Source organism: Arachis hypogaea, chromosome 11 (genome assembly GCF_003086295.3).
Source record: "Arachis hypogaea cultivar Tifrunner chromosome 11, arahy.Tifrunner.gnm2.J5K5, whole genome shotgun sequence".
Lineage (NCBI taxonomy): Eukaryota > Viridiplantae > Streptophyta > Magnoliopsida > Fabales > Fabaceae > Arachis > Arachis hypogaea.
The window spans coordinates 123,056,558-123,066,725 of NC_092046.1; the positions used below are offsets into that span (position 1 = coordinate 123,056,558).

General features: G+C 39.4%; 1 non-coding gene across 1 annotated transcript; it reads left to right on the forward strand.

Moving 5' to 3' along the window:
• The first annotated feature begins 8,897 nt into the window (after positions 1 to 8,897).
• Positions 8,898 to 9,005, forward strand: LOC112724879 (small nucleolar RNA R71). Its single transcript, XR_003164020.1, has one exon. It is a non-coding gene; the product is annotated as a small nucleolar RNA R71 (small nucleolar RNA).
• Positions 9,006 to 10,168: the final 1,163 nt, after the last annotated feature.

Below are 10,168 nucleotides of genomic sequence, written 5' to 3' on the forward strand. Positions count from 1 at the left end.
AAAGGTGGGAGGAGCCTCAAGCTTATGGACAACCATCTTGGCAACAACCCCTTCCAACTTACTATGAGCAAGAGCCATTCCAAGATGCATACCAAGACAATGGATATGGTGGACCTCTTTGTGACAATCAACAACCACCACCATATGCCTATGAACCCCCTCTTCAACATAGCTTTGAATCACCATACTCACAAGCCCCTTTCTACCATTTACCTCCATATGACCCTAACCCTTATCCACCATACCAACCACCATATGAGCCATATGAACCATACATAGAACCACCCACATTCCAACAAAATTACCCCTAAGAACCACCACCTCAATATACACCATCTCCATATCCTTATCAAGAAGAACCACCTTCATATTATGAGCCCTTTCTCCTAACAAATGAACCCTCTTATCCACCCCAAGTTCTCATAGATGATACCTTTAGTGTTATTCGCCAAGGGCAAAGAGAGCTTCAAACCACACTTACCTCTACTCTCACTGGTTTCACCTCTACTCTCCAAGCTCTTATATCCTGTGTGGATCTACACTCTACCCCCCAATACTTAACCCTCGAGCTCTAGTGCACTTCCTTTTCACCCATATCCATCAATCTAAGAGCAATACGATCCCAATTATGCTGGTAACATGGAACAAAAGAGAATGGATCGTCTTAGGGACTTAATGGATTGGATTCACGCATCCATACTTCAAGATAAGCAAGAGGAGGCCCAAAAGGTAGAGGTAGGAGAGACCTTTGAAGATGAAGGAATAGTTGAAGAATTAGGGGAGGTTGAACAAAAGGGAAGTTCCATCATTGAAGATAAATCTACACCAAGTGACAATGATGAGTTCATATTTGATGGTATATTTTGATTCAATTTGGATGGATTCTAGCACATGAACTCACACTTAAGCACCAAAATAGAATACTTTTGTGTTTGATCCCTAATTTTAACTTAAATGTGAAAACATGCATTTTTGTGCTTTAATAGAGCAACTTAATCCCACTTTTGTGTCATTTAATGCTGTGATCTGTTTCGTGAGTGATTTCAGGTCATTTAAGCAAGGTTGGCTAGGCAAAAGTGGAAGAAAGCATGTACAAGGGAGAAAACATGAAGAAAATAAGGAAAAGCACACACAGCAAAGTGTGCGTGCACACAGCCCTGTATGCGTGCGCACAAGCGAGAATTTCTATGTGTGCATGCGCACAAGCACCTGTCCGTACGCACAGGTCAATTTTTAGCCGAGTGTGCGGACGCACACGTCTAGACTATACTTGCAACGAACATATTCTATTTTGAGAAATTCTAGATCGACAATAGTTCTTCTTATCAGACAATAGGAATCTTGTTGAAGTTTCTTCCATCGGATATGAGACCAATGTTGAGAAGGAATGTATACACCCTCTAACACATGACTTGATCAATGAGGAAGAGTTGGAAGAAGTTAACAAGATAGTGGGAATTGAAGAAAAGTGTCAAGAGGTGGAAGTCATCAAGGAGGAGCTGGATTTTGTACTAGAGCAAGTGGAGAAAGCCGAAATTATCGAAGAAGAGTAAGTGGTTGAAGACTTAGGAGATGCGGAACCTCCATGGGAATCTCAAGTCATAGAGCCTCCTTCCAAGACGTTTGAATTTGATGTTGAGGAGGGTGTGCAACCTCCAAGGCATATCTTGGTTAAAGAATTTGAGGAGGTTGATCATGAGATGGATTCAATAATTGATGAGTTTTTATCTACAATTGAATCCTCTCCCATTGAACTTGAGAAAAAGGTTGATGTTGAAGAAGCTTTTCAAGAGGTGGAGATCATCAAAGAGGAGTCTAAGAGAGTGAAGCATACATTGGCAAGGCCGCCATTCGAGACACCTCTCCCGAAACCATCACCATCCGTCCTTTCATTCAAGTGGATAAATCTCTACTCCTTAAGCTTTAATTTCTCGCTTGCATACGGTTTCCTTGAGATAGATGGACAACTTAGAGCTCTTTGTAGCTTTAAGAGAAAAAAAGGGATGGTTAGTGGTTGGAATTGCCATTCAAAGTTCATTATGGTTAGAAGCTCAAGGCCTAATTACAATGGTTAGTATAGTTCTCAACTGATTGGGTCTAGGAAGTTGTTGGGATGCTTTATTGAGAATTTGGATTGCTTGTCACCCGGTTGGAACAATGATGATCAACTTAAAGACGGGTGTAGAAACTAGATTTGGGATCCCAGCATAGAAGAGGATCAACTTTGGGAGCTCAAAGCTTGTGAAGAACTTCATCAAGGCTTGGTGAATTGATGAGTCCATATTTTACGATATCTTTTGGTTTGATTTGGGTGGATTTCATCACATAAGCCCACATTTATTCATCTAAATAGCATGCTTTTGAGATTTCTTCCTAAATTGTGCTTAAGAGTGAAAACATGCTCTTTTGTGCTTAATTTAGTCAATTTTAATTCACTTTAATCCTATGTGGTACCTTGATGTATTTGTTAAGTGATTTTAGGTTTCCAAGGCAAGTATGGGTTGAAGAAGTGAAGCAAGAGCATCTAAAAGGGGAAGAAATCATAAAGAAAATGAGATTTGGAAAGCTGCCAGCCCTGACCTCTCTGTACTAAATTGGTCATAACTTGAGCTACAGAGGTCCAAATGAGGCAGTTCTAGTGGCATTGGAAAGCTAACGTCTGGGGCTTCAAAATGATATACAATTTGGTATAGTGGACTTGTGCACGGAAATCGTGACGGTTCCATTCCTTGGTAACGGCGCTAGAAACTCAATACGCTCGTTCATGATCTTAGTTCTTTGTCACAACTTCGCAAAACTAACCAACAAGTGTACTGGGTCGTCCAAGTAATAAACCTTACGTGAGTAAGGGTCGATCCCACGGAGATTGTCGGCTTGAAGCAAGCTATGGTCACCTTGTAAATCTCAGTCAGGCGGATTCAATTGATTATGGTGAATTGATAATTAAAATATAAATAAAATATAAAATAAAGATAGTGATACTTATGTAATTCATTGGTGAGAATTTCAGATAAGCGTATAGAGATGCGTTCGTTCCTCCTGAACCTCTGCTTTCCTATTGTCTTCATCCAATCATTCATACTCCTTTCTATGGCAAGCTGTATGTTAGGCATCACCGTTGTCAATGGCTACATCCTGTCCTCTCAGTGAAAATGGTCCAATGCGCTGTCACTGCATGGCTAATCATCTGTCGGTTCTCGATCATACTGGAATAGGATCTATTGATCCTTTTGCGTCTGTCACTACACCCAACACTCGCAAGTTTGAAGCTCGTCGCAGCCATCCATTCCCAGATCCTACTCGGAATACCACAGACAAGGTTTAGACTTTTCGGATCTCAAGAATGGCCGTCCATGGATTCTAACTTATACCACGAAGACTCTGATTAAGGAATCCCAGAGATACTCATTGAATCTAAGGTAGAACGGAAATGGTTGTCAGGCACGCGTTCATAGGTTGGGAATGATGATGATTGTCACAATCATCACATTCATATTGAAGTACGAATGAATATCTTAGAATTAGAATAAGCTTGAATTGAATAGAAAAATGATAGTACTTTGTATTAATTCATGAGGAACAGCAGAGCTCCACACCTTAATCTATGGTGTGTAGAAACTCTACCGTTGAAAATACATAAGTGATGAAGGTTCAGGCATGGCCGAATGGCCAGCCCCCAAACGTGATCTAAAGATGAAACTAAAGATGTAACTAAAGATATAAATACAATAGTAAAAAGTCCTATTTATGCTAAACTAGTTACTAGGGTTTACAGAAATGAGTAAATGATGCAGAAATCCACTTCTGGGGCCAACTTGGTGTGTGCTTGGGCTGAGCATTGAGCTTTACACGTGTAGAGGCTTCTCTTGGAGTTGAACGCCAATTTGTAACCTGTTTCTGGCATTTAACTCCACTTTGCAACCTGTTTCTGGCGTTTAACTCCAAAATGCAGCATGAAACTGGCGTTGAACGCCAGTTTGCATCGTCTAAACGCGGGCAAAGTATGGACTATTATATATTGCTGGAAAGCTCGGGATGTCTACTTTCTAACACAATTGAGAGCGCGCCATTTGGAGTTTTGTAGCTCCAGAAAATCCACTTTGAGTGCAGGGAGGTTAGAATCCAACAGCATCTGCAGTCCTTCTTCAACCTCTGAATCTGATTTTTGCTCAAGTCCCTCAATTTCAGCCAGAAAATACCTGAAATCACAGAAAAATACACAAACTCATAGTAAAGTCCAGAAATGTGATTTTTATTTAAAAAATAATAAAAATATACTAAAAACTAACTAAATTATACTGAAAACTATGTAAAAACAATGCCAAAAAGCGTATAAATTATCCGCTCATCACAACACCAAACTTAAATTGTTGCTTGTCCCCAAGCAACTGAAAATCAAATAGGATAAAAAGAAGAGAATATACTATAAATTCTAAAATATCAATGAAACTTTATTCCAATCAGATGAGCGGGACTTGTAGCTTTTTGCCTCTTGAATAGTTTTGGCATCTCACTTTATCCATTGAAGTTCAGAATGATTGGCTTCTATAGGAACTCAGAGTTCAGATAGTGTTATTGATTCTCCTAGTTCAGTATGTTGATTCTTGAACACAGCTACTTTATGAGTCTTGGCCGTGGCCCTAAGCACTTTGTTTTCCAGTATTACCACCGGATACATAAATGCCACAGACACATAACTGGGTGAACCTTTTCAGATTGTGACTCAGCTTTGCTAGAGTCCCCAATTAGAGGTATCCAGGGTTCTTAAGCACACTTTTCTTTTTTCTTTGGACCTCGACTTTAACCGCTTAGTCTCAAGTTTTCACTTGACACCTTCACGCCACAAGCACATGGTTAGGGACAGCTTGGTTTAGCCGCTTAGGCCAGGATTTTATTCCTTTAGGCCCTCCTATCCACTGATGCTCAAAGTCTTGGATCCTTTTTATTACCCTTGCCTTTTGGTTTTAAGGGCTATTGCCTTTTTCTGCTTGCTTTTTTTTCTTTTTCTTTCTCTCTCTCTCTCTCTCTCTCTTTTCGCTATTTTTTTTTGCAAGCTTTTGTATTCACTGCTTTTTCTTGCTTTAAGAATCATTTTTATGATTTTTTAGATTATCAAATAACATTTCTCCTTTTTATCATTCTTTCAAGAGCCAACATATTTAACATTCATATACCACAATATCAAAAGACATATGCACTGTTCAAGCATTCATTCAGAAAACAAAAAGTATTGTCACCACATCAAAATAATTAAACTAGTTTCAAGGATGAATTCGAAACCCTGTACTTCTTGTTCTTTTGTTTTTAGAACATTTTTTCATTTAAGAAAGGTGATGGATTCATAGAACATTCATAACTTTAAGGCATAGACACTTAGACACTAGTGATCATATAGTAAAGACACAAACATAAATAAAACATGAAGCTCAAAAATTGAAAAACAGTAAAATAAATAGACAAGGAGATTAAGGAATGAGTCCACCTTAGTGAGGGTGGCGTCTTCCTCTTCTTGAAGAACCAATGGTGCTTTTGAGCTCCTCTATGTCTCTTCCTTGCCTCTGTTGCTCCTCCCTCATAGCTCTTTGATCTTCTCTAATCTCATGGAGGATGATGGAGTGCTCTTGGTGCTCCACCCTTAGTTGTCCCATGTTGGAACTTAATTCTCCTAGGGAGGTGTTGATTTTCTCCCAATAGTTTTGTGGAGAAAAGTGCATCCCTGGAGGCATCTCAGGGATTTCATGGTGAGGAATTTCCTCATGCTCTTGTTGAGGTCCATGATCTCTTATTTGTTCCATCCTTTTCTTAGTGATGGGCTTGTCCTCTTCAATGAGGATGTCTCCCTCTATGTCAATTTCAGCCGAATTGCAGAGGTGGCATATGAGGTGAGGAAAGGCTAACCTTGCCCAAGTGGAGGACTTGTCAGCCACCTTGTAAAGTTCTTGAGGTATAATCTCATGAACTTCCACCTCCTCTCCAATCATGATACTATGGATCATGATGGCCCGGTCTATAGTAACTTCAGACCGGTTACTAGTAGGAATGATTGAGCGTTGAATGAACTCTAACCATTAGGATCCCGACTTATTGAATGGGGTTGGTGAGAACTTCCCAACCTCATCTTTGGATCTCAAGTCGGATCTCCGGATACTCATTCTTTTTGAGCTTGAAAGGAACCTCAGGGATCACTTTCTTCTTGGCCACAACTTCATAGAAGTGGTCTTGATGGACCTTTGAGATGAATTTCTCCATTTCCCATGACTCAGAGGTGGAAGCAATTGCCTTACCTTTCCTCTTTCTAGAGGTTTCTCTGGCCTTAGGTGCCATAAATGGTTATGGAAAAATAAAAAGCTATGCTTTTACCACACCAAACTTAAAATGTTTGCTCGTCCCCGAGCAAAAGAAGAAAGAAAGAAGGAGAAGAAGAAAAAAAAGAGGAGATGGAGGGAGAAGGTGTATTCGGCCAAGGGTAAGAAGAGGGGGTTGTGTTGTGTGAAAATGAAGAAGGAGTGAGGGGTTTATATAGGAGTGAGGGGGTGTATGGTTCGGCCATTAGGGTTGGGTTCGGGAGGGAGGTTAGTTTGAATTTTGAAGGTAGGTGGGGTTTATGGGGAAGAGAGGATGGATGTGAGTGGTGAAGAGGTGATGGGAAAGAGTGATTGAGGTGATTGGTGAAGGGTATTTGGGGAAGAGAGTTATGAAAAGGTGTGAAGAGGAGAGAAGAAAATGTGGGGATCCTGTGGGGTCCACAGATCAAGTGGGGTCAAGGACTTAACATCCCTGCTCCAATTAGGCATGTAAAACGCCCTTGCTGTGCAATCCTAGCGTTTAACGCCAGACTGCTGCTTGTTTCTGGCGTTAAATGCCCAACTGTAGCTTGTTTCTGGCATTTAATGCCAGGTAGATGCTTGTTTCTGGCGTTAAACACCAGCTTGGTGCCTGTTTCTAGCGTTAAACGCCAGACAGATGCTTGTTTCTGGCGTTTAAATGCCAGACTGCTCTCCTCCAGGGTGTGCTGTTTTCAATGCTATTTTTCATTCTGTTTTTTTTATTTTTCAGTAGTTTTTGTGACTTCACATGATCATCAACCTAATAAAACACGAAATAACAAAAAGAAAATAAAATAGATATGATTAAATAACATTGGGTTGCCTCCCAATAAGCGCTTCTTTAATGTCAATAGCTTGACAGTGAGCTCTCATGGAGCCTCACAGATAATCAGAGCAAGGTTGGAACATCCCAACACCAAACTTAGAGTTTGAATGTGGGGGTTCAACACCAAACTTAGTGTTTGGTTGTGGCCTCCCAACACCAAACTTAGAGTTTGATTGTGGGGGCTTTGGTTGACTCTGCAGTGAGAGAAGCATTTCATGCTTCCTCTCCATGGTTATAGAAGGAGATCCTTGAGTTTTAAACACAAGGTTGTCCTCATTCAGTTGAAGGACCAACTCTCCTCTGTCCATATCAATCACAGCTCTTGCTGTGGCTAGGAAGGGTCTTCCAAGGATGATGGATTCATCCTCCTCCTTTCCAGTGTCTAGGATTATAAAATCAGCAGGGATGTAAAGGCCTTTAACCTTTACTAACACGTCCTCTACTTGTCCTTAAGCCTATTTTCTTGAGTTATCTGCCATCTCTAATGAGATTCTAGTAGCTTGCACCTCAAAGATCCCTAGTTTCTCCATTACAGAGAGTGGCATTAAGTTTATTCCTGACCCCAGGTCACACAGAGCCTTCTCAAAGGTCATGGTGCCTATGGTACAAGGTATTAAGAATTTGCCTGGATCCTATTTCTTTTGAGGTAATTTCTGCCTCTCCAATGCATTTAGTTCATTGGTGAGCAAGGGAGGTTCATCTTCCCAAGTCTCATTACCAAATAATTTGGCATTCAGCTTCATGATTGCACCAAGGTATTTAGCAACTTGCTCTTCAGTAATGTCTTCATCCTCTTCAGAGGAAGAATACTCATCAGAGCTCATGAAGGGCAGAAGAAGGTTCAATGGAATCTCTATGGTCTCTAGATGAGCCTCAGATTCCTTTGGTTCCTCAAAAGGATACTCCTTATTGGTCACTGAACATCCCAGGATGTCTTCCTCACTAGGATTCACGTTCTTCTCCTCCTCTTTGGGTTCGGCCACATCATGTAAGGCTATGGCCTTGCACTCTCTTTTTGGATTTTCTTCTGTATTGCTTGGGAGAGTACTTGGAGGGATTTCAGTGACTCTTTTACTCAGCTGGCCCACTTGTGCCTCCAAATTCCTAATGGAGGACCTTGTTTCATTCATGAAACTCACAGTGGCCTTAGATAGATCAGAGACTATATTTGCTAAGCTAGATGGATTCTACTCAGAATTCTCTGTCTGTTGCTGAGTGGATGATGGAAAAGGTTTGCTATTGCTAAACCTGTTTCTTCCACTATTATTAAAGCCTTGTTGAGGCTTTTGTTGATCCTTCCATGAGAAATTTTGATGATTTCTCCATGAGGGATTATAGGTGTTTCCATAGGGTTCACCCATGTAATTCACTTCTGCTATTGCAGGGTTCTCAGGATCATAAGCTTCTTCTTCAGAAGATGCCTCTTTAGTACTGTTGGATGATTCCTTCAATCCATTCAGACTCTGAGAAATCATATTGACTTGCTGAGTCATTATTTTATTTTGAGCCAATATGGCATTCAGAGTATCAATTTCAAGAACTCCCTTCCTCATAGGTGTCCCATTACTCACAGGATTCCTTTCAGAAGTGTACATGAACTAGTTATTTGCAACCATGTCAATGAGTTCTTGAGCTTCTGCAGGCGTTTTCTTTAGGTGAATGGATCCACCTGCAGAATAGTCCAATGACATCTTTGATAATTCAGATAGACCATCATAGAATATATCCAGGATAGTCCATTCTGAAAGCATGTCAGAAGGACACTTTTTAGTCAATTCCTTGTATCTCTCCCAAGCTTCATAGAGGGATTCACCTTCCTTTTGTCTGAAGGTTTGAACATCCACTCTAAGCTTGCTAAGCTTTTGAAGAGGAAAGAACTTGGCTAAGAAAGCCGTGACCAGCTTATCCCAAGAGTTCAGGCTGTCTTTAGGTTGAGAGTCCAACCATATTCTAGCTCTGTCTCTTACAGCAAATGGGAAAAGCATAAGCCTGTAGACCTCGGGATCAACCCCATTGATATTAACAGTATCACAGATCTGCAAGAATTCAGTCAAGAATTGAAAGGGATCTTCGGATGGAAGTCCATAAAACTTGCAATTCTGTTGCATCAGAGAAACTAGTTGAGGTTTCAGCTCAAAATTGTTTGCTCCAATGGCAGGGATTGAGATGCTTCTTCCATGTAAATTGGAACTAGGTGCAGTAAAGTCACCAAGCATCTTCCTTGCATTGTTATTATTTTCGGCCATGCCTCCTTCTTTTTTGAAAATTTCTGTCAGATTTTCTCCAGAGAGTTGTGCTTTAGCTTCCCTTCGCTTCCTCTTCAGAGTTCTTTCAGGTTCAGGATCAGCTTCAACAAGAATTTTTTTATCCTTGTTCCTGCTCATATGAAAAAGAAGAGAACAGAAAAGAAAATTTGGAATCCTCTATGTCACAGTATAGAGATTCCTTTATGTGAGTAGAGGAAGAAAAGAAATTCGAACACAGAAAGATGGAGAGGGTTCGAATTTTTAAGAAAAAGAGGAGTGTTAGTAGATAAATAAAATAATTAGAAGGAGATGAGAGAAAAGAATTTTCAAAAATTAAATAAATTAAAATAAAAATACTTTTGTTTTTAATTTAAAATTAAAATTAAAATTTCAAAAATTAATCAAGGAAAATTAAATCAAATTAAATTAAATTTAAAACAAATAGTTAATTAAAAAGGAATTTTGAAAAAGAGGGGAGGGATTTTCAAAAATTAGAGAGAGAATTAGTTAGGTAGTTTTGAAAAAGATATGATTGAAACAAAAGGATAGGATTAATTGAAAAAGATTTGAAAATTAATTTTGAAAAGATTTGATTTTTGAAATCAAAGTTGATTACTTGACTAACAAGAAACTAAAAAGATATGATTCTAGAGTTTAAAGATTGAACCTTTCTTATTAGGCAAGTAACAAACTTAAAAATTTTGAATCAATCACATTAATTTCGAAAATATGAAATAAAAATAAGAAAAAGATTTTGAAAATAATTTTGA